Raw genomic sequence first — 25,254 nt, forward strand, 5'->3', positions numbered from 1 at the left:
GAATGTATGGTGAACGCTCGATGACGTATTTTGGTGTAAATTTACACATTTTACACCGCTCTGCACTTCACCAAATTGCGCGAAATTACGCCTTTGCTTCTGCCTATTCTCCACCAACGTTCTGAGCTACCGAGGACTTGCATATAACTTTATAAAGTCGCGAGGGGATGCCATCTCAACTTGCCGATTCTTTTTGCTCTACCGGTCACAAGGTGAGTCGGCGTAGGCAACACACGATGCTATTCTAGTGGAAACACCTGCGCATTCCAGGTGCTCGGCAGGCCCATGCCCTGTTGTGTGTCCTCCCTGACGACGAGCCCCGCCAAGACCAGCTGGACGACTTTGTTTCGGCCGAGCTTCCAGACCCCGAGACGGAGCCGCAGCTGCACGACATCGTCTGCGTGAAGAAGGTGCACGGGCCGTGCGGAGCCCTCAACCCACGCGCGCCCTGCATGAGGGAAGACAGTTGTACCATATGTTTTACCATACCAGTTGTACTATACCGTAGCTAACACTTGACTTGTTTCAAAGATAATAAACTGGGCATTGCGTGTTCATAAACCCTCATAAAGCTGCGTTATATGTAGTCAACTTAAAAGGTGGCACAATTATGCATATACGGTGATAAGGACAAGATGATCTTATGATATTTTGTAACTTTACACCTGGTGCGTAATTTTTATAGCAGTTCTTTGGCTCAGCTGCGCATTCTTAGTTTTCCCCCTGCAGAGATAAACCGGAAAACAGAAGTTAGCATTTATATATTAACTTCTGTTCCCCATCGCTCCGTCAGTAATGCGGTGTAAGGCTGCGCTCACCCTGTATAAAAACGACAGTCTCAGGGGTAAAGGAGCGTGCGGAGCTGGTGTTGCGGCCAGTCGCGCCAGCCGTAGCAGAGCGAGACGAGATGCCCGACCACCGGCACAGATGAGGTGAGAGGCACAAACTGACTCGTGTGTTAACAAAACATCGCACCCCACACTACGACCAGGCACGCCTGAAAGGGTGACCGGTCGTGGCGTTCATGCAGCTCGTTCATGCAGGGCTTCAGTCTGCTGGCTTTGCTTCAACACTGCGGTGTCTTCCGCAAGGCACACGAACGTTGGCATTTACCGCAGTGTGATCAAGTCATACCTTCCCTGTTGCGTAAAAGAGACCGTGGATGTGCAGATGTATTTTGCAGCAGAGAGGCAGCTCCAGGTGACGATCAGAGTCAAGCGGACAGTGGTCAGTTCAGACAGCGGTCATTGTGCGGGTCAGGGTCGGGTCACACCGCAGGCAGACTAGAACGAAATCTCTCCAACCGACGGCTCTCCTACGCCATCTTCTGTGTCGAGAGTGGCGACCTAGCCACCGCGGATAGCCACCGTGGCCACGACTGCTGCAGCCTCCTGCATAGCCTGTGCTTCAGCGGCGACCACTCTAGTGATGCCAGCGGCGTATGCCGCTATGGCGGCCACGAACCTCGAAGGGGCGTCTAGAGCGTCGGTCAAAGCGGTCGGAGGGTCTACGCGCCAAGATGGCGCCAAACACGACCGCCAGCAACAGAATCTGAAACGGAAACAACGCAACGTCGTATAACCTGCACATTCACTTTGGCGTTATTCGTTCAAATCATGACGCTGCGAAATCATTGAAAAATGTGTAGAACTTAAAACATCACAAGTAATGCCGCAAGATACGTGGATCTCGCACCTGAACTGCTCGTAAGCATGTATGAAGTCTAATCAAGCACCGACACCGACAGGCCGACAGCCGACAGGTACCGCAGCACAAATTTAAAGGGTCAGCCCAGAATGTTTTCACCATTAATTCACCGCTCATATTCCAAACGTATCGTTAGCGTCAGCAAATTGTCTTCCGAGAAGAGAGCTCTCCAGCACCTAAAACATTGGTTCACTTTTTGAATTGCCTGCTTAATACCGCATTTGGTTGCATATAGTACTATGTTAGTATATATATATATATATATATATATATATATATATATATATATATATATATACATATTCAGTTCTAGAATACTGTAACGCAATGCTTTTTTATTTACGCGATATGTTAACCTGAAAATTTCTAACTCAGACCTGCTGACATATACAGATATTTAAAGCAGGAGTTTGCCTTAAAACAATGGTTAAGAGGCTCAGATAATAAACTTGACATAGCTTACTCGGAATCATGATTTCTCCCCGGATTTCGGACAATTTGATTTGCGCTCCTAATGTCAAATTGAAACTGAAAATTGTATCTTGTCGGTTACATAATCGTTTTGATGTTAAGGAATGACTTCCCACCAGAGGTCGCTCTGATGTGATCATGATGATATATGATTATGGTGATATTGGTGTTAATGCGTTTAGGTGGCTTGTGTATCGTTAGTTCAGACAACCACTGCGTTCCACTGGCCCAGCGTGCCTTTTTGCTCATAATCCCAGGTCAACATTACGGGGAGCACTCAGCGGCCTCCCAATAGTATACAAATTGACATCCCCGAATAAAAGACATGAAGCATCAAAAAGGGCAAACATTTTCATAATAAATAATTGTAAACTGGTGCCGATAGTACCAAAGGTGAAGCGTACCATACGCAATAGCCACTTCACCGTGGTCGTAAGGTGTACGTTCTTCAGGAATAAATCTACAAAATTAAGGCTGCCACCGTTTCAATTTGACAACAGCTCTGCATGTACTAACCGCTGACTACAGGCGCTGTTAACAAGTGGAATGTTATTGGAAGTGGAATGAACAAGGGATGAAGAGTGGAAGGGACAAAAAACTAGAAGGATGGAAGGACGTGAGGAAAGAATGACCGAGGGCTGGAGAGCTGGAAGATCGAGAGAAGGATGTTGGGAAGTGGCGAGTCGGGGGAGAGGATGTGAGGAGGGAAGAAGGGAAATGTGTGAGATGAAGGAGTAAAGAGAGCGAGAAGAAGAAAGAAAAGCAAGAGAGACTTGGAGAGTAAGTGGGACAGGGAGAGTAAACGGGACAGAAAAAGCAAGATTGAGTGAGAGAGTAAGAGGGAGAAAGAACGAAAGAGAGAGAAGGAAAGGAGGAGGGAGGAAGAGTAGAGACGGGGTGGTCGGAAAGAGGGGGAGAGCAAGGGCACCTGTAAAACATGTTTTGGTTTACGCGTTCTATATCCCAGAAATAAATATAGAACGTGCTCCTTCACATATGCTCTACGTGATTCATTTTGGCTTTCGGTAACGCAGGCTCAAAACGTTATCAGTCATGGCCTAGTAAAATATTTCAGTGATAGGCAAGATTTTCCAAGTGCATTGATCACTTCACGTCTTACCACCGGCACCGGCGTAATATTTCCACTTACCAGTAGCTTAAAGTTCATTTCTGCACCTTGCTTGCAAATGATGAGCAGTGCGAACACCAGCCACGAGTGAACACACTGCCCCGCGGGTTGCCTTATATAGCGCTCTCACGGCCTTCAGTAAGGCATTAATAAGTACGCTGATCTGGGCAGTACGCGAGTTGCTCGACCACGAGATTTAATCCGCCCACGATTCTGGAGAATTCGTGCATCGCACCAGAAAGACGCCGAGCTGTGAGGGTTTTCTGTGCATTAAAGCGTGCTTGAACATTTAGATAAAACACAAATGCGTGCCGTAAATTTTGCCTTAAATACGTGCATGCTGGGGATAGTTTAAATTCAGTATGGCTTTCACGGGCTTTTAAGCAATTGTTTAATGCAATACAATCGTCGCATGGTGCAGCGTAAGTTTCACAGTCTCATCACTGAATGGTCGGCATCATAAAGTGACAACCATTTTCGTAATGTTTATATCGTACCTGACCGGAAGTCATCCCAACGATTTGATCATGTTTTGGTGATAATTCAGCTAAGAAAGTACATATCCTCAATAACGATGAGCCAGTGAATAATTAAACAATATTATCGGCGTTCCAGAGGAAGTATCCATTACAGAAAAGGGGATCGAACAGTACCAAACATAACCACAAGTTTCGCTCTATAACAAGCATAAATAACTACACGTAGCATAGTTGCGGCTAGCTTTACAACACAAATAATGACAAACAGGTGCGAACTAGCATTTGGAGATTCCATCAAAATTTCCACGGATCCGTTTTTGCATCGCAGACTTATTTCATAATGTATTGGTTCGCGTAATCACAGCACATGATGGCTCGGTTTTCGGAACATCTTTTGCTGTAGTCTCAACATCGACAGCACACAGCCTTACTTAGTACGGGATGGCTCAGTTTTCACGGGTGCGCACTCGTGTGAACCAAGCCACCACGTATGAAGTGACGTCCTGTTCTCCCGACGGTTGAAATCGCCGGGAGGGCATTAGATTCGCCGGGATCTGATTAACTCTGCTCTAGTGATCATTGGCCTGGCATGTACCGAGACATGGTTCGGTAGCTGAACACTTGCATAGCCTGTAACATGCGAAAATGGCAACAAAAAACGACCTCCTCTGCTAAGCATGCATATTTCAAAATACCCTTTCGAACTGATTGCAGTGGACATTCTCTGGACCGTTTTCGCATAGCTACAGTGCTAATCGATGCGTCATTAACGTAACTGACATGTTTTCTGGCTTGCCTGAGTCATTTGCTACCAAATCGAAAAGTGCTGAAACCGTGGCACAGATTCTTATTGAGGATTCATGTCAAATTGCTTGATTAGTGTCATATATAGGATTCATGTACACTTGAGCACGCGTTCGGGTGTGGTGGGTGAGGGGGGGTCAACTTGACCCCCAAAGGTTTTTCCAGAATGATTTCCGAACTGCGTGACGTAGCCGCACTAAACCTCGCATGACTGTAGATGATGGAATAGCGAATCGTCGGATATAAAATATTTAGATGTACCCTGTAAGGATTTGAATTGAAAATATCACAAGTAATGCCGCAAGATGCGTGGATCTCGCGCCTGAACTGCTTGTAAGCATGCATGAACTCTAATCAAATATCAATATTTTAAACGTCGTAGCGACAAAGCGAGGAGGACATTGCAAGAAAGGAACATTTTGAGGAGAAGAAGCGACAAAGGAAGGACGGAGGGAGAGAGGGACGGAGCGATAGAGGTACGGAGTAACAGTGGAAAAGACAAAGGGACGCAAGGGCAAAGGGACGGAGGGGTGGAGGCATGGATGAATGTGGGGAGGGGGACTGACAGCCACAGGGCTGGACAGCTGGAGGGCTGGAGGGAGAAAGCGACAGACAGACGGAGGGAGCGAGGCGCCGAGGAATGAATACACGGAGGAATGGTGGAAAGGACAAAAGGCTAGAGGGATGGATGGACGTCAGGATGGAAGGAGAGCAGGCTGGAGAGTTCTTTGACTACGAGACTTGATTCGTCAATGATTGTGGAAAATCTGTGCATAGTACCAGAAAGACGCTCAGCTCTTAGAGTTTCTGTGCATCAAAGCTTGCTTGAAGATCTAGAGAAAACACAAGTGTGTGCCTTAAGTGTTGCTAAAATGTGTGCGTGCTTGAGATGCTCTGAATTCAGTCTGGTCTTCACGGGCTTTTGAGCAATTGCGTGATGCAATACAATCTACCCCACGGTGTGGCATAAGTTTCACGGTCTCATTACTGAAGGGTCAGCATCATCCAGCAACAACCATTATTGTAACGTTTATGTCGTGACTGACTGGAAGTGATCCGAAGCATCTGACCATGTTTTGATGGTATGCAGCTAGGAAAGCACATACCTTCACTAGAAAGATATAATCACACTTACAAACGTAGTATCGATCAGAGAAAAGCTGATCGAAGATCAGAAAATATAGCCAAAATATTGCACTATAATAAGCCTAAATATGTACATAAATGCTCTACACATCGAGTGGTCATTCATCACAGATTGCATCTAGCGTCGTGCAGTAAGCTTGCGAGGGTTGCAAAAATGGCTGCAAAATGATATGCATAAATTGCACATGTCCCTTTCGCCCAACAAGACGAACGCTGCAGCTGTGCCCTTAGCTGCAGCTGAAGCAGTACTGGTTTAATGGCATTGATACACATCGGTATGTTGATTGATGTATCGATCGAAAGATATCCCCTACCAGGTTATTATTGCTAAACATGTTTGCAAAGCAACGCATGGAGTGATCTCTTCATGGGTGTAGTCACTAACCGGCCAGATAGCCGAGGGTACCAGGACTTTGCAGCGTTTGATCGGAACGGAATTGGGGGGGGGGGGGGTCGGTTCTATACTAGTATAACGTTATGTTTTTTATTGACGCGATATGCTAACCTGAAAATTCCTAACCCAGACCTGCTCACATATACAGACATTGAAAGCAAGGGTTTTCTTTATATCATTGGTTTGGGGGCTCAAGTAAAAAACTTGACATAGCTTACTTGGAATCATGATTTCTCCCTGGATTTCGGGCAATTTGATTTGCGCTCCTAATGACAAATTAAAATTGAAAGTTATACCTTGTCGGTTACATAATCGTTTTGATGTTAAAGAATGGTTTCTCACTGGAAATCTCTCTGATATGATCATGATGATATATGATCATGGTTATATTGGTATTGATGCGTTTAGGTAGCTGGTGTATCACTAGTTCAGACGATCACTGCATTCCACTGGCCAAGCGTGCCTTTTTGCTTATATTCATTTGAGGCCTGAGAAATTCACTGGTAAATCTCAGCTCAACATTACGAAGAGCACTCAGCGCCCTCCCAGTAGTATACAAATTAATATCCCCGAATGAAATATATGGAACGTCAAACAAGACAAACATTTTCATGAGACATAATTGTAAACTGATGACGATCGTATCAAAGGTGAAGCGTACCACACCCAATAGCCTCTTTACCGTGCTCGTAAGGTGTGTGTTCTTCAGGACTATATCAATTTGATAGCAGTTCTGCATGTACTAACCGGTGACTACAGGCGCCATTAACAAGTGAGCGAGGCTACTTTAATGAGAGGCACACGGCTTGCCGTTCATTTCATTGACTATTGATCAATCATGATTATGAGAGATGGCTTGTGTATAAAACAAGAAATCTTAAGTGCACCCTCCCCTCCAAGCGACCGCCGAATGCGTTTATAGCTGCCATGGGTCGCAGGCCTTTTCAGGTATTTACAGGTACATGGGGAACAGGTATTTTTCTAGTTAATATAATTGGCCGCGAAAAGCTGGCCCGGTCTTGCCGTCGGCCTGGCCAGAAGCCCTCGGACTCCTGTGGATCAGATGAGGCGGGTTCGCGGGAAGAAAAGTTGTGTTTCTGGTAGGGACCAGATAGGGAGAAAAGGTGAGAGGACTAGACGTACGGGAAAGGAAAAACAGGAGACGAGAAAGGGGAGAGTGAAAGCGAATGAGATGAAGTGAGACGGTGCCAAAGATCGTAGTGCTGCGAAATCACTGAAAGAAATGCATGCAATTCACAGCGTCACAAGTAATGCCGTAAGATATTGCAGCAATACTTGCTGAGGAAATGCCAGACAGACGAAGTGAGCAAGCCACCGAAGGATCAAGATACGGATGAATGGTGGAAAGGACGAAAAACTAGAGGGATAGAGGGACGTAGCGATGGCGAGAGCGAGGGCTGAGGAGCTGACAAAAGCTAGAGCAAGATGCTGGGAAGTGGCGAGTCTGCGGGGGGGGGAGGATGTTGAGATGAAGGGGTAAAGACAGGGAGAAGAAGAAGGAAAGCAAGAAGGACTTGGAGATTAAGTGGGGCAAGGGGAGTAAACGGCACAGAGAAAGCAATATTGATTGAGAGAGTAATAGGGAGAGAGGACGAAGGAGCAAGGAGGAAGGAGGAAGGGAAGAGGGAGGGAGAGTGGAGGCGGGGAGGTCGGATAGAGTGAGAGAGCAAGGGCATCTGTAAAGTATATGTTAATTTACGCAAACTATATCCCAGAAGTCGAGATAGAGCGTGCTCCTATACACATACTCTATGTGATTTATTTTGGCTTTCGGTAGCGCAGGCTCAAAACGTTATCAGCCATGACCTGGTATAATATTTCAGTGTTAGGCAGGATTTTCCAAGTGCATTGATCACTTCACGTCTTACCAGCGTCACAGGCATAATATTTCCACTCACCAGTAGCTTGAAGTTCATTTCTGTACCTTGCTAACAAGTGACCAGCAGCGTGCACACCAGCCAAGAGTGGACACGCTGCCCCGCGGGTTGTCTTATTTAGGAGTCTGACGACCTTCAGTGGGACACTGATAAATATGATTGCCTGGGCAGAACGCGAGTTCCTTGACCATGAGGTTTAATCCGCCCACCATCCTGGAAAATCCGCGCATCGCACCAGAAAGACGCTGAGCTCTGAGGATTTTCTTTGCATTAAAGCGTGCTTGAACATCTAGAGAAAACACAAATGTGTGCCGTCAATGTTGTCCCAAATGCATGCTTGCATGCATGCAAGCATGCATGCATGCTTGGATGGTTTAAATTCAGTCTGGTCTTCACGGGTTTGGAAGCAATTGTTTGATGCAATAGAATCATAGCATGGTGCGGCATAAGTTTCACAATCTCATTACTGAATGACCGGCATCATCAAGTAACAACCATTTTCGTACGTATATGTCGTACCTGACTGGAAGTCATCTCAAAGATTTGATCATGTTTTGGTGGCAATTCAGCTAAGAAAGTACATATCCTCACTAACGATGAGCTAGTGAATAATTAAACGATATTATCGGCGTTACAAAGGCAGTATCCATTACAGAAAATGTGATCGAACAGCACCAAACATAATCAAAAAGTTTCGCACTCTGACAAACCTAAATAACTACACCAATGCTCTACACATCGAGTGGTAATGCATCCCAAATTGCATCCATCATTGCACAGTAAGGCTGTGATGGCTGCAAAACTGAGTGCCAAATGATATGCTTAAAGTGCACATATCCCTTTTGCCCAAAAAGACGCGCACTGCAGCTGTGCCCTTGAGTCCCAGTACTGCTTCAGCTGTAGCTGAAGCAGCACTGGTCTGACGACATTGATACGCATCGGTATATTGATTCATGTATCGATAAACACGTACCAGCTACGCGGCGTTTATTGCTAAACATGTTTGCAGCGGAACGCAGTGAGTGATCTCTCCATGGGTGTAGTCACTGACCGGGCGGATAACCGAGGGTGCGAGGACGTTGCAGTGTTTGCTCGGAACGGGATCAGTTTAACGCGCATCAGAACAACCGCAGCCTTGTATCCTGACAGCAAGCTTGAGGCGTTTGGACTCTGCCCGGCCCGATGGTAGTTGAGAGTTCCTCCTGCCCTCCGTTGACTGACCTCAAAGACGCGCGGTGACTGACCTGAGGGTGGACTTTGCAGAACCGAAGATCCAACACGAGCGTCTGCTGACCGACTTTTTCAGAGCTAACGTTGTGAAATCTGCTGATCGTAATTGTGGTCTTAGACTGCTTGTCCATCATGCTGGTACGACATGTCTCAAACATGTCCATCTCCGGTCTTCTTCCAAACTCATGTTTTACGCCACACTGGGACGGCATTTATCTGTTTCTTCTCAGCTTTTTCGGGATCGGCGCAAGATATCCCACCTGGCTCATTCGACCCTATCCATTTTCCGAGATGCATGCATCCTTGAAACGCTTCCTAGGTCCCCCTTTCGTCTAACCACCGGCTATACTAAGCCATCCAATTGTTGCCTATATTCATTGCTTATGCAATTTCTAAAGAAATCGAGCGTTCCTTCCACTAGCAGGTCTACGGCTACCTTCTCCACAATCCCTCATCTCCCCTTCCCAGTATAGCCTCCGTTCTCCAACCCAACCATGACCGTAGCGACAGCCATATCCGACAAAACCATTGTAAGGCTGGGAACAGTTCAATGAATCACTGGGAAAAATTCATTTCTTCATTTCGGCGAGCTTCTAATAATGTCCTATACTTATTGAGCAAGACGTTATATTACAAGTGAAAGAGACATGGTGCAAAAGTTCCCGTTTTCTAGCTTCAGCTATGTCCAATGTTTTCAAACGAGGCGATCCGCGCATGCGTACTAAAATGCGTAGAAGTAGCGAGGCACTGCGTTACCCGTCTGCGCCGGTGTATTGCACCGCGGAAGCTTGGTCTAAGAGTAACTTCTCGGAGCCAAGCGCAGAGTTCCACGGTTAAATGGTAGACAATGAGATTGACGAGGCTCGCAGCATTGAGGAGCCGGCAACTTTTTCCGACCGCAAGCGACCAACGCTATTTTAAGCGCCTCAAATTTTTACTCGCAGCACAAAGTTAACGGGTCAGCCCAAAATGTTTTCACAATTCATTCAACGCTCATATTCCAAGCATGTCGTTAGCGTCAGCAAATGGTCTTCCGAGAAGAGAGCTCGCCGGCACTGACAGCGAACTTCAATCAACTCGAATGCGGCCATCGGGTAAACGCGTAATTGTTCGCAGTGCCAAGGAGCGATTGCTGAGAGGCAGAAGCATATCGGACGGAGTACTATTTCGACCCCGTCCTCGTCTGTTTATTAATTACAACTACTCCATCCGCAGAGCGTTTGGTTGTATGAAGGTTTAAGGACCTGCCGCGCTTGGCCGGTAGGCATTCTTGGATAATTATGCAGAACGTTAAATTTTTCTCGGCATGGCATTCGACACTTCGAACATGGAAAAGTGTTGCAAATACTGCTACTGGCCGAGTAAAGATCTCAGATAATTTAAGACCTTGCCAAGACGGGGAATATGTTTTCACTATGCCTAGCTATGGCCATTTAATGTGCATAGCGGCTCGTGAAGAAATCAGTGGATGATTTTAGCACCAGCTAGACGTAAGTGGGCAAAAATACGAAGATGATTAAGGCCAAAATAAGTAATAAAAGGAAGCATGTATCACTAAAAGTATGCGCCTTTTACATAGTTTTGCTGCACATGACTGTTCTTAAAAATAGTTTTTTTCAAGCATATATACGAAAGCCGTTTGTTTATTGCCCATGTTTGAGCCTTGCGGACATTTTAGCCCCATTTTCAAGTTCTTTTTGGGATCAACAACCATTGCCATTCACTGTTGAGGGACTCAGAACAGGCCTCAGACTGATCAATTTGGGCCATGAAATTCCCGTTGGTATACATGATTACTGCACAAATTCTGGTACGGTAACCTAATTAGGGTACCTAACTAGGTGTGGAACTCATCCTTCTTTTTCTAAATGTATGAGTTGGTCACACAATTTGATATCAGATAACGCACCATATAAATATGTTCTGCATTAGCTTGGCTAAGCTGTCGGAACACTATTAAAGCAATATATGAACAATCGCCCACGCTCGGGACATCCCCGGTTTATGTCAGATGACACCTGTGTTGAGTATCAGCGGCCTACGTAAGCTATGCTAGGGGTGTAGAGGTGATAGACAAATAGAGGTGATTTTGATGATGGGCTTATTTGGAGTGCCATAAATTGTTGCCCCTGTAGTCACATGTGTGCAATTGTACGTCGAAAAGATGCTACAAATCTCAAATGTAGGGAAACAGGCACGGTGCACAGTAAGGACGCGTCTCGAGATGGTCTGAAACTTGCATACAGACAAACACCTTCTACTTGGTCAATGCTCTAGATACTGTTCAAAATAAGAAAAAAATTCTGGAAAGATTGTTGTCCCCTTGGGTCATGTCCGTAACTGCTTCTATGAAAACACTTTAGGAATATTCGCAGGGAGAGATGGAGTGTATGTAGAGTGGACTATGTTTATTATTCAGATCACACACTTAAGCCATTTTTTACTTGTTTTATAACCCAACATTGTAGGGCGTTTTAAGTACCTTAGTTGATGTGTATGCGCTTCAATGGTAATAAAGGCTTTTGTTTCTTCTCGAAGTAGCCCCAAATTACATTGTGTCCTATCTAATGCATGGCAGGGGGTTTACTATGTGATGCCATTGAAGCCCATGTCTTATGTGAATGAGCGAGAAAAGTTCGAAAGCCGCATGATGACATTGAAATCATTGAAAACGCATTTTTTCAACTCTCTTCCATATTCTGTCCAGGGGTTTCAGACCTGATGAATGATGCAAGAATACCAAATTAAATACCCACGAACGCTTACGGTTAAGACAATTGCTTTGTTGTTCGTGATGGCATAGACGCTTACTACCGCTGGATATGCTAGGTTACTTACATTTTACGTATGGGTTTGACACAGCTTTTATTCGCTTTATTTCCAACATGTTGTTGTGGTAATGCTCACGTAAGCCCGCCATGTGCAGGATATTACGACATTTTACATCAAACACAATTATCAGCGCCGGAGCTTCATTTTCCTTGAATACTCACATGTGAACTATGGTGGTACGTTTGTGCGCAAATCTCAAGCTGGTGAGGGCAACACCCCATCTGATGCTTCCTTCTGTCACGATTACAGTTTTCACCTGTTTCTGCGGAATTATAATGATTTTGTCTTGATTTTTGAAATCTTTGTCATCACTTACGCTGCAGTTCATTTGGAGCTGTGCATTCAAAGCTCATCACCTGCAGGGGTAAGGAAACAGGTGTAGCCAACGGGTGAATAACGTGCAAGGTGTATGGGCTGGTGGGCAATCACCCAATAATTGCCATAGTTGCCATGATAGCGACATGCGTGGCTTATGTTAAACATCCCAAGTTCAGTTTTGAATGATGGCATATGGGTGCGATCTACGTGTGTTCTTGAGTGCATTTGCAAGGAGCATTATATCTCTTTACTTCTGTTATTAGTTTTGATACGGGCATGTTGCCGAAATATCGTCGCATCTATATCTCCAATCTCCTGGTTTTGCTACGAGGAATTAGGCGATTAATGCGCACGTATGTATATGCTGCAAGTTAGTCACATTTAAAATCTAGCACTCTTGGAGCAAATGTTTTTTGTTCATATGTTGCCAACACAAACATTCACCTCTTTAATGATAGTTTACAAATACCATTCAGATTTACAGCAGTCAGCCGTATGGGAACATGACTTCAAAAGGTCCGCGAGGTAGCATACAGTTCAAGTCCACTAATATACATCCACCGACGTTGTTATTTTTTTGTCAAGACTGCACAAGATGAAATGCTCGCAAACTGTCTGTAGTGGAGTCCAAAGGGAGGAGGCTGTATGAGTATATGCGGATTAAGTTTAAACCAAGACATGTTTGAATGGGAAAGCTGAGCTTTCAAGTCAAATACTATTTTTAATCAGAACAATTGTAGGTATCGTAATAGAAACATGTGATGGGAATGTGAAAAATCCATGGGATGATAGCATTTCTCGTAATGGCATAGCAATGAAAGATGCATCTACTTGAAAATAAATTTATACGTTATATCAAAGGAATCAAGCAAGATGTAGGGAACGTTTAATATGCAGCATCACAGAGGGCGTGGTGATTGTGCAATGAGGCATGGATGGTGAAAAGAAGAAAATGCGGATTCTTTCGAATATATATATATATATATATATATATATACATACATATATATATATATATATATATATATATATATATATATATATATGTCTCTGCGAAATGATCCTCACTTTCTTCTTATCACCATCCACGTTTTATTGCACGACTATCACAACACTTTCTGTGATGCTGCTCACTTGCAAAAATTGCAATAGCATTTGTGTTGTTGTCTTAGATCTTTGTGATCGACGTGATGTTATTCACCTTAATCATTTGCCCAATATTTGCGATAAATGCTCTAGCGTTGAAGCAAATTATGTACACCAAAAGTTTTTCACAAACAGCGTCTAAGACTTTTGTTCACGCCTCGCATTGTCTCCTGACTGCAGCATTTGCTTCTATAGACTTTCCTATTGCCGCGATATGTTACGCTGAAATTTTTAGCACATGCCTATTAGATACAGATATTTAGAATCAGGGGTCTAACTTTATAAAGCTGGTTTGACTGGCCGAGGTAAAACACTTGACTTAACTTACTCAGAACCCTGGTATCTCATCTAATTTCGTGCACTTTGAATTGCGTTCCTAAGGTGAAAATTGAATGTGAAAAAGCATGTCTTTTTCGGTTGCAGAACTGCTTTGATGTTGAGAAATTACTTCTTATTTGAAGCCGCTGTGATATTGATAATACTGATACATGATCATGATGATATTGATATTGATGTCTCAAGGTACCTAGTGTACCAGCAGTTCAGACGCTCGCTGCATTTCATTGGGCCAGTATGCCTTTTCTTGCTTATATCCATTGGGTTTCAGAAAAGCATTGAGCAGGTTCAGGTCAACGCTGCGAGGGTGCGATTCAGCACCCTCCCCAAAGTACCCGAAATGATACCCGTGGTTGGAAGACATGGAAAATGAAACAGAACGAACCTTTTTAGCATGCGAGAAACCAGAGACTGCGACAAACAGTGACAAATCAGTAATAGGGGTCACACAGTTTTGCCGCTCAGTGCACTAATCATTGATTCTTATTATGAGGTGCAAGATATGTGCAAATCAAGAAAGTTCAAGCGCATCAGCCTTGATTTCGCCTAACATCAGTTATCAGTGCTCGAAGTCGTTTATAGTCATCGTCATGAAGCATTGCTGCACAAATTCATTAACATTTAACAGTCATAGTTACATGAAGTCATCAACAGTCATCAGCCTTCGGTGCATGAAGTCATTAGCAGTCAGCAGTCATTGGTGACAGCTTCGGATTTCGTTGACAGCTCCCCCTGTCTTTGTTCCGTCTCCTGCCAGTGGCGGTCAGCAGTCCGTGCCAGCTCCCGTGTGACAGGCTCTCCCGTGTGACAGGCGCCCCCGTGTGACAGGCGTTCCCGTATGACAGGCGTTCCCAGGTGGCAGGCGTCTCGGCACCGGTCGCCGTGCTCGTCCGGCACCCGTCCACCTGTCGTTCCGGGGCGCCGGCTGAGGACAGTGGTGACCTTGTGTTCCGTGTTGGCCGACAGCCACCGCGCGGGCTGACAGGCGGCTAGACCGATATTTTCGCTGGGCTAGGTACTTAGTTTGTTTGGGTCCGTCGTGATGCAAGACAAACCAGTTTCTGATGGCGCCGCGGCACTGCGACGTTGGCAGGCTTACTGTTTAGCGGTTGGTGCACTGTGAGGTCGGCGGGTAAACAGTGCATCTGGCGGGTGTGCTGTAAATGCGGCAGCGAAAACTGTACAACTAGTGGTAACAATTTATGGCCAGAGGTGTTTACTGCTTCAGTTGGTAGGTACGCTGCCTAGTTGGTATGGTAGACCCTGCAGTTGGCAGGCGGGCTGTACAGCTGGTGGTTAAGCAGTTCATCGATTGATTGAAACGGTTTACATGTTCGGCAGCTTACAGTTTGTGAATACACGTGAGGTTTAACCCTTTTGCAGGAAAACCTTTCCCGCCGCGGGCAGGCGCTTCTCGCCTGTCATGGCTATCTTTATGTCTGTTGCGGTGAATTGTGCAGCTGGTTAGTCAGACCGTGTCGCCGTCAAAGCGGATGTTACAGGTGAATTCACCCTCGAAGCTGGAGCCGTCCGCTGGTTTGGGTTAACTCTATCACAGAGGACATCGGCCGCATGACACTAAGCGATGCATATTATAAAGCCGTCACCAGCGCAAATACTTTCTTCTGCTCTTCTTCGACTACCATCAACCGATTACTTTTGCTAAGACTTCCTGAAAGCACTTGCCTGAAAGTGGCAAAGATGCATGTCTTCACTCGCCCGACCTTCCTGCATCGAGGCTTTACACTCACTGACCCTCTCTTGAGCACACGTCAGATTTACGCGCCGCAGGCGGCGAATTAGACGCGTCTGTATTGAATTCCATGTTTGCGGTTCGAGGCGTGAGGGAACAGCACACAAGGTGACTGGTCTAGCACACTGATGTAACTTCCGACCAGCTGTCTTTTTCTTGTCAAGCTGAGCCCCAGCTCATCTTTGTTTACTGGCGACCGATGTGTTTTGAGGGCTCCCAGCGTACGACGTTGCCTTCTGCGTGAGTCGTGAGGGACGACAGCTACGTAGGGTTGAGGAGCACACAATCGTCATTCAGATGTTGTTCTAGAATTCGAGGAAAATGTTTAAGTTGCTGGTGGCGCGCCGCCGGACCTGATGCGTCAATGTTCAAAACTCGTTTCGCGAACGATATAGAAAGGATCCCTTGATTTCTGTCATTTCACTGCACGGCAAATGATCGTTGTTCAATTTCCTATCGGTTTGAAGACAATAAAACGTACCATTTTTTTCAGAAAATGAGGCTAAAACGTAAACTAGTTGACTCACGTACTCATTTGGCTTTAAAGGTGATGTTTCCGATTCCCCATATTTATTTCATTCGTTCGTTGTTTATTTGTTAGCTTTGGCCGTTTTTACAAAAAGTGCTTAGCCCTCCGATGAGCCTTGCCTTAGCCTTAATCCTTCCAACCGTTTGTGCTGGAACAAGCTGAAAAGCCGGGTTCTTGACGTCATCGCGTATTTTCATCTGGTATTAGTTACCGGTACGCCATACGACTTTTAAGCTTCCAGTATTATGTTTTGGTCGCATAATTCCCCCTGAATCGCGCTTTCGTCGAAGGTGAAGGGGGTGCCGTGTTATTATCCAGTCAAAATGTCGTGGATGACCACTTCTTGCCGACTTGGCTAGAATGAGACGTTCTTTGACGAGCTGGAATGCATGCGTCACTACATGCGAAGTCAAGGAATATGTTACAGTTATTGGCATGGGTAAATGTATGTGAAATGCAGAACTTTCAAGAGATCATCACGCTAAATCAGTGCTGTTCAGTGCACTTGCTGTTCAGGGCACTTCAGATTGTTAACAGTGACACCACTTGACTGCAAAACGCTCCCAGGTCATCGTAGACGGAAAGGTCTGAGAGAAAGGAGAGCCGACAGCGTCATCGTCCCACGTCAGGGCAAACTGATCCCAGGACGGGGGCTCCTCTGGGTGCTCATGACATGGAATGAAACATTTGATTTCACTGCATTTAATCCAAAGAAAATAGTTCTCAAACATATTTTGCCAACTTACCAGTAGTACAAGTGTAATGCCACAATTCCGGCTGACTTCACAGCACAACAAACTACAAACAGGTGCGAGCAAGCATTTGTAGTTCCCGAACATAATTTCGATTGACCGTCTGTGGGTCGAAGCCGTACCTAATATTGTAATGGTTTGCGTAATCGTGTGTTGCTATGGCTCGGTTTCCAGAACAGCTTTTGCTGCAGTTTTAACATCGGGAGCACGCACCCACACTTGGTGTAGGGTGGCCTGATTCCCAGGGGAGACGCTTGGTTCACACGGACCAAGCCACCGCGTAAGAAGAGTCTCTACTCCCGATAGATAGATAATCCCGATAGTTGAAGCCGCCAGGACGGCTATTTTGAGAGCGGTTTCGTAATGTTTTACGATTACGACGATATCGACCATATAATATATGTAGCCGAACTGAACCAATGGCAAGGAAATGACAAATGAATGAAGTACGGAACGATGAAGAGAAGGAAGAAAGGCGGCATTAAAGAAACAGAGAATGGCGGTGGAAGTGAAGAAGAATGTTAGGAGGGAAGAAAATCGTTGAAAAGAAAAGAAAAAAGCGAAGAAAAAAAAGAAAAGAAAAAAAGAAGGAAGAAAAGAAGGAAAGAAGGAATGAAGGGAGGGAGGAAAGAAGGAATGAGGCAGGAAAGGAAGGAAGGAAGAAGCGAAGGAAGAAAGATAGAAAGAAAAAACAAGACAGTGTGAAGAAAGAAAAGAAAGGAGTGTGAACCCGCCCTCTCCTGTTCCTCCCGCAGATCTAAGGGGCCTCCAAATGGTTCCCTTAGGCTGTCTGAGCCATCTTCATCATTCGCCGTTTTCATGACGCGGACTGGCAAGGTGGTCGTCGCGACACTCGCTTCTTGGCTTTTCCAAACCGGTGCAGAGAGCCGGCTGCGCAAGCCGTTGATCGCTTTACAGTGTTACCCGAAAACCGCTGCTGCTCCAAAACCAGAAAAACAGGAGCATGTTATTGGTGTGTAAACACGAGGAAGGGTTTCCCCATAGGCTACTGAAAATCTGGGCGCGATTGCGCACCATGGCGGGGAGGTATCGTCACAAAACATTAATGGGGGTCGCATCGCTCCACCTCCCAGAGCAGGTGCTAATTAATCTGAAAGCTCCAGGTTCGCACGAAAATGAGAAGGTTAGGTGGAACACCGGGGCTAGTTCGAACACTCAAACCATTTACGCTTGCCAGAGTAGAAGGTGAGGTACACTTCTTTCGTCTCCGGATGACGCACTTGTCGTGCCAATACAATTGCTTACGACACCAATGACCCACTTAATTTCAACCATCCACATACGTTCTTCCCCTCCCTTTCTCCCAACCTGAACCAAGGTCAACGTTATACGCTTTCCAAAAGCTTTCAACAGAGCACTCACTAAAGTGCGCATGGCAGTTGAGCATGAAAAGGGAGAAGTTAGGTCTCGAAGATTAAAGAAATGAGGCAAGACTATATAAAGATAGACTTATGCCGTTGAGCGTGAGCAGGGCGCGGCACCGGCTTAACCCTGAGGAAAGCGCAGACAATTGGTCACCAGGAGTAATATTAACATTTGTACCATAACCAGCAACAAGGCTTCTCTGGACGCCATGCTAGTGAGCCGACCCACAGTATTCATACGGTAGGACTATCATCGCCGAAGCAATAATTCATTTCAACACAGCCGAAGTTCCTCTGAGAATGTTGGATGACGAAATGTACTGAGCTTTAACAACTGTGCACCTTAACTGAGTCACTATAAAGACTCAAACCATCGCGATATAGCATCACATTTAGGCAACACTTGAATACCGTCTATCAAGTGGTATATCTTCACAGAAATGGCCGTTTTTTGTCAAGCACCAATGCGTAGAAAATGCTCATACGCAACAGCCAATTAAGACGACACAGCCTTATTGTATGGTCACGATTCTTCCGAGAATACTGAGACTGCACGCGGCCTACTGAAAAAGCCCAGCCAAAGGTGTTTGCCGGGTCAGTCCGCTTATTAAAACCCAAAGTTCCTCTACGTTTAATGCCAGCAACCCGCTTCGTGTCTCAGCGGCATTTAGCCAACACTTCAATAAATATTGTCGAAATTGACGCGCTGTGGCCCGTGGCACCTACAGACCGGACAGACTGGTAAAAAGTCGCGGGTCCTATCATGCATTGTATTTTCTCACAACCCACAAATATGATGGCTTTAGGCGACGCCAGGCCTCTTACCATGCTGTACTTTGAGGTTTCTACTTCATGGAGACGCGGCTGTCTCTATCACTCTGGAAAAGAACAGGACATTGATCGTGACGCAAATTTTCGGTTCAGATTGAACAAGGTACCATCAAAAGCATTTGATGACCAAATGACCGACAAGACCAGACGAGGAGCAAACAGCAGTCTTGAAGTTACGCTGTCAGGCTCTTGTGAGCCTCATTAGAATGATCACGAGACGCATGCACAAACAGCAAACGACCTATGTATTAGTAAATCTACTGGTGATGTAGGGGGAAAATGATGAGGTATTCATTTCCTGACTATTGGGATTTAAGGGCACGTGAAGAAATAATATGGAAAGATTACATGCCTTAAAATATTATCCACAAGAAAGACAACGACGAAAAAAATTCACTCCCCAAGAATCGTGTGGCATGGTTGAGCTGAGGTGAATGTAACTTAAAGCTGAGGCTCACACGAGCCAACATCAACGACCGGCTTGTTTGCCATAATATCGCATAACCTATTACTATCTCGCGTTCCCTTAGCCTCCGCCTTTAACCTACAGCTGTCTTCTAATGGTCGTAACGTTCCGCGATCACTTTACTCTAAGCGAGGCAACCTGCATCCCCTTACCATTTCAAACCGTCATAGAAATGAAAAACAACAGGCCGAATGCACCACTTGAAGTAAGTTTCACATCGAGAGGAAATTCACATGAGCACTGGAAAGGCGAAGGGATCGCAAAATATGCCCACTTTTCAGTCTTCCGTAATCAGTTCCAACACCAATCAGGGAGTTTACATGGTTTTGTGTATCTGTGAGCGCCCTTCGCGGCGTTCGCGCAAAAAGACAATTCTGTATCTTTTTTCGAAGACTTTAGGGTTTCTGAGACGTTACAGAGAAGATGTGGCGCCTTCCCCCCCCCTCCCCCCTCCACCAGCCAAGACAAACGACTTTTCGAGGCCTTCCAGTGCGTGCTGGCGTGCACCGCTGCGTGGACAGTTCCTTTATGGAGGGAGGGGAGGGGAAGCAAAGGCTGCGCAGACTTCAGCTCCTTCTGGTTGCGCCTTCCATGATTTTCAAAGTCGTTCTTAAAATCAAAAATCAGGAGATCAGGAAATCAGGAAACAAAACACACAAACACAAGCATGGTTAACATGCGGTTTATAGAGGAATTGTTTGCTCAGTTTAAAGATTTAATTCCTTAAAAGTTATTGTTGTGTGTAGTTAGTTGTTGAGGGTGTTGGGCATATAAGACCAGAATGGTTGATTCACTATTGCATCCACCGGAAAGAGACAAGCACCCACGATACGATGAAACGCATTTACTGACATCGATCGTGTCGAAGAAGGTCGAAGAAGTCCGCTGCAGCGTCCGGCTCAACATCAGTTGGTTTCTCCTCGGGCAAGATATCCGATAGCAGGACATTGTGCAGTTACTTTAACACATAAATGGTTTGTTGGTGTTTTACAACAAGCCTCACGTCACAGCCTATTCCTGTACATTTTGCTTTGATCTTGAGCATAAAGCACACCAACTTCAAGACATGGAAAAAGGAGACACAACGCAACTGAGCCCAAGCCCAAGCCAACTGCACTCTCACTCTGCTGCTTCGTTATCCAGAGACTACACACCATGCAAGACTCTCCGCGTTTAATGCCCCTACACATTTAAAATCATGCAGAAAATGCAAACAATTTGGCTTTAGCGGTCACTTGCAAGCCCTCGAATACTTGAAGGCAGAGCTTCAACTACTCACACCCTTAACGAGCGTCACTATCGGGGAGTTACCTGAAAAGTGAAAAAACCGATGTGATTGAAACATTTGAGTTCAAAACAGTCCTATAACCCCCATCTAAAAAACCCGCGCTTGTGTTGTATAGCGTGGCTACGTATTATGCTGATGGGAGTAATGCTCGGCAACAATGGGTCCAGGCTTCCCGTCCCCGACATATTGTTCAGGTTGTTAGTGCGCATACACTGCAGTCAAGAAAAGGAAATAACAGGGTGGCGGCGGGAGTGGAGGAGGGGGAGGAGGGGGGGGGGGGGGGGCAACAACAGAATGTGCTGATCTCTGGCCATGCGGCCGAGGTTAACCTGGAATAAGACCGACGGCAGCAGTGTCACCAGCGTTCATCGTCAACATGATCAGCAGCTACCGTGATTCGGACGGCCCTTATGCATGGCACGCGCGCCCGTTGTCAGACTACGGCGTACCTGTCTTCACTCCTGCGGTAGCTACGCACCCACAAATGCGATGAGGCTGGATTCAGAGGAGAGCAACAGTTACAGAATCATCGCTGGCCTGATGTGGCAAATGCAGAGCGATACCTTGATGTCCCAGGCCAACGGCAAAATGCCCTCGCTGCATGCGATGCGACTAACAGTCATTGGGTAATGCCGCATGGTTCAGATGCCGAAATGAGTCTTTATCAAATAGCTGATTGGCTCTAAGCTCAACAGGCTATCGTCTATGCCCCTAGCCGAGAACACTGCCAAAGCCCACGTCCGTGTCTACCGGCTGCATAATAAGAGCATACGACCGATGATTTTATGTGGAGTATATGGATTGTGAATGTGATTTTGCATGGCATATAATTGTATTCGGGGAAATAAAAAAAGGCCAGAGAGCCACCCCGCTCACCAGACCATCGCATTTGAAACCATCCGACGTCACACCGTCACACCGTGATGCTGGCCGCGAAACAGATGGGGGGCAGCCCCAATGCACGTCGACGCCGCAACTGTTCGCGACAACTTGACACGCCGGAAGACTGACACCACTCCCAGGTGCGGACGGGCCTCTCTGCGCCATTGCGAGGCACTCGTTTGCCTTGGCCCGCACACGAGGTCACGTCGCAGGCGTTTTGGTCTGCCCGGAGCGCGGGCACCAAAACCGTGCGTAGCGTTCCCTCGAGGGATTTTTGCCAGCACCACCATGGCCCGGAGCCGGATGTGGCGGCTAAACCCACCACCGTAAGCAATGATCAGTGGGCGGCCGAACCCCACGCTCATGAAAGCGTTGGTGATACCGGCGCAAACATTCCAACGTTTGTGATACCAGCATATATACCGGTGATACCGGCGTTGATACCAGCGTTGGTGGTGTGCATGATATATATAAACTATGGTGTTCATACCATATATATCATATCATATCATACCATACCATACCATATCATATATATATATATATATATATATATATATATATATATATATATATATATATAGATCATTGATAACGGTGAAATATGCGTCAAACGATATACCGCAGCGATCGAAGGCTCGATTCAGTCGTTCCATTCATGGTAAATAATTGAAGAAACAATGTTCCAGCATGCATCCAAAACCATTCACTTTCGCATACAATAAAAAAACTAAAATTCCCGGCGAGTAATAACTTTTTTAAAACAGCCTTTGCACCCCACCTGACTAAATTTGGCGGGAAAATTGTTTACGAAGCCTATTTCTGCCATCGCCATTGCTTGCCATTGTTCTTCGGGCAGCAGTGCCCGCGGCGAATAGTCTTGAGGGCCCACGAGCTCGAACTCTCGACCCAAACACCCCAAAAGCGCTCCGGACAGAAGAATATTATACCCAGTATCACAAATAGCATATGAAAACGGTGTTGCGAGGAAGTTCTAAAACATCCCAAATATAAGCTGGACTACCTTCGTCGCAGTACACTTTCCAGAGGAAGTCCTTCTTTAACTCTCCCAGTGGAATCCATATAAACCACCTGAAAGGAAAACAATTGTGTTTACATGTTTCCATTAAAGAATGGCGCCTATGCACCGTGGTGCCACAGAGAAGGGAAATAAAATGGTCGAGAAAACCTTTCCATGACGCTGTTGCGGGTGTATTTACGTTTTCGCCGGCCACAATGTTTAAAGGACATTTTTATGACTAAAACGAAATAAGGCGCACACCAGACTTTCCGAGTACTCTGTGAACCGCCTCAAAGATAGTGAATGCTTACCTGCATGGAAGATATTTAGCACAGGTTCGCGCCTTCAGCACCGTGGTGGGGCTAATAGAGCCAGACGCTGTGATGGAGCTGACGAAATCATACAGCGCAGTGGTGTTTCAGTGAGTTCAATGTAGTACGGCTGGTGGGATCAGACACCATCTTGCAGCTGTTTGGGTTAGGCCGAGGCACTACAGTAGGGCGGTGAGATCAGAAGATATTGTGAAGCTGATATGATCAAACGCCGTGGCTGAGCTGATGGGATCAGACACTGTGATGGGGCTATTGGGAGGCCCGGCACTGTCAGACACCATGGTGGGATTGGTAGAGCCAGACAATGCGGTGGGGTGCATGATGTCATGCACTGTGATGACATCCTAGTGGTTACGGCAGTGGTAGGGATGGTGGAGCAAGGTACTGTAGTAGCGTATTTGTCGGGATAGGACGATGCAATGGTGTTGGCAGGGTCGTGCAATGTGATGGGATAGATGGAAAATGAAAAGTACACATGAAATCCTAGGTAAGAAGCTGATGAAAATGAATGTTGTATGCCACAATTGCTTCATGCCCTCTTCAGAGAAGTCATTCCCTAAATAATTTAAGACCTTCCTGACATCAACTGACCTGAATCCAGCCAGTCGCACTAAGGCCTTCTGGTCTTCAATCGCTTCAATATCTAATGGCTCCCACACCACCTGAAATAACAACAATGCTCAAACAATCTGAAGTGGGTAAAGATTAACTAACGTCGAGATGATAAGTTAAGTGCAAACATTTGAAAATCTGCGATTTGATCCGTCTGGACAGTTTTCTCGAGATCCTTCTGAATAGCTCAGAATTTGTATTCAAGAAGCTGCTCCTGCATGAGAAATCTCATTAAATTCCATGCCCATCACTAAGTAAGTAATACATTGAATTTGACTTGCTTTTTCCAAAGTGTGTTCTATAATTTTTGCGATGCACTAATGTGTCAAAATATGTGTGCAATCAATGATACGAAAGCCTACAGCACTCTATATGAACAGAAATGTACGCGAACATGAGATGATTATCTAGAGAATTCAGCGAAACTTTAAACCATGGCTTTGATTTCTTCACTCTGGCGTTTACCTAAGTGGGTATTTTCGGGGCGCGCTTTGGCGTTGGGAATGGGAGTATCACATCGTCCATAGTGACACAATGGTTTTAACTTTAACCAGTGCGTTTCGCGGTAACAGGCCCTTGCCGTCCACTGGGCCAATCACGAACATCTCTTTTTATTCACACAAGTAGAGATGTTGGGGCGGTTGTCATGACAATGGTTTTCGCGATGTAGTGCTGCTACAAAGCGTCGACAGCGTAATTTGGACTCTGAAGATCAAAATGCATATCCTCCTTATGTCTCTAACGTTCTTAGGTATGGAAAACCTGATGTTTGAAATGGCTTTCCCTCCGATGCTAAATCCGTGCCCAAAGCCTCTAGAAATGTGTTGTTCTAGGGGTTGGGGAACATGTCCATGATTACCCGCCGACAACATTTTTGAAATGTAACAGAACATCCTCTGCAAATGCATGAAAAAATTACAGGCATCCCCTTCCAAACGTCTGGTCTAGTGTGAAAAACCTACCTAGACAATTGCATGTTCTTGCTGAGGTCAATCTCTTCAACCACCTCCAAAAGCTAACATCTTGTGTACCGTTTCAGGAACTATCCCTACCGAAATACCATAATATAACTGTTACAGGCAGATGAGTCCTCCTATTGGCTACAGTTGTCAGTAAAGATGGTTCCCCAATCCCTTTCGGATCTTCACTACTTACTTTTCAAAATCTTGCCGGACGACAATAACTTACATCCAACTTAAACCCAGTCTTCTCGTTTGAGAGGCCACACACCGCAATGAAACCATCAAACTCGTTCCAAGAACACGCAATGGCGACAATAGAGGTCCGTATCTCATGTGGTGTAATGAGATTTACACTAAAATATTTAACTAGCACCGGTTTCAACGTGATTCGATTCGATTTAGATGCTTGCACCAAACGCAAACAACTTACAAGTGACGAGACCATATCCTGGAACAGCTTGATTTCCCATTTCCTTAATCATCCTTATTCTCTTCCAGGAGACCTGGGCGCCAGAAAAACTTACACACCCGCGCAATTCGCCCAAAATAAC

The 25,254-nt window shown here is 45.7% G+C and overlaps 1 long non-coding RNA gene across 1 annotated transcript; it reads right to left on the reverse strand.

The window, feature by feature from the left end:
- Nucleotides 1-968: 968 nt before the first annotated feature.
- Nucleotides 969-24,123, reverse strand: LOC119098364 (uncharacterized). The gene is made up of 4 exons (XR_005094225.1): nt 23,721-24,123; nt 22,801-22,868; nt 19,135-19,187; nt 969-1,551 (listed from the first exon to the last, which is right to left on the reverse strand). It is a non-coding gene; the product is annotated as an uncharacterized LOC119098364 (long non-coding RNA).
- Nucleotides 24,124-25,254: the final 1,131 nt, after the last annotated feature.

This window comes from Pollicipes pollicipes, unplaced genomic scaffold (assembly GCF_011947565.3).
Source record: "Pollicipes pollicipes isolate AB1234 unplaced genomic scaffold, Ppol_2.1 Scaffold_1600;HRSCAF=1878_pilon_pilon_pilon, whole genome shotgun sequence".
Taxonomy (NCBI): Eukaryota; Metazoa; Arthropoda; class Thecostraca; order Pollicipedomorpha; family Pollicipedidae; genus Pollicipes; species Pollicipes pollicipes.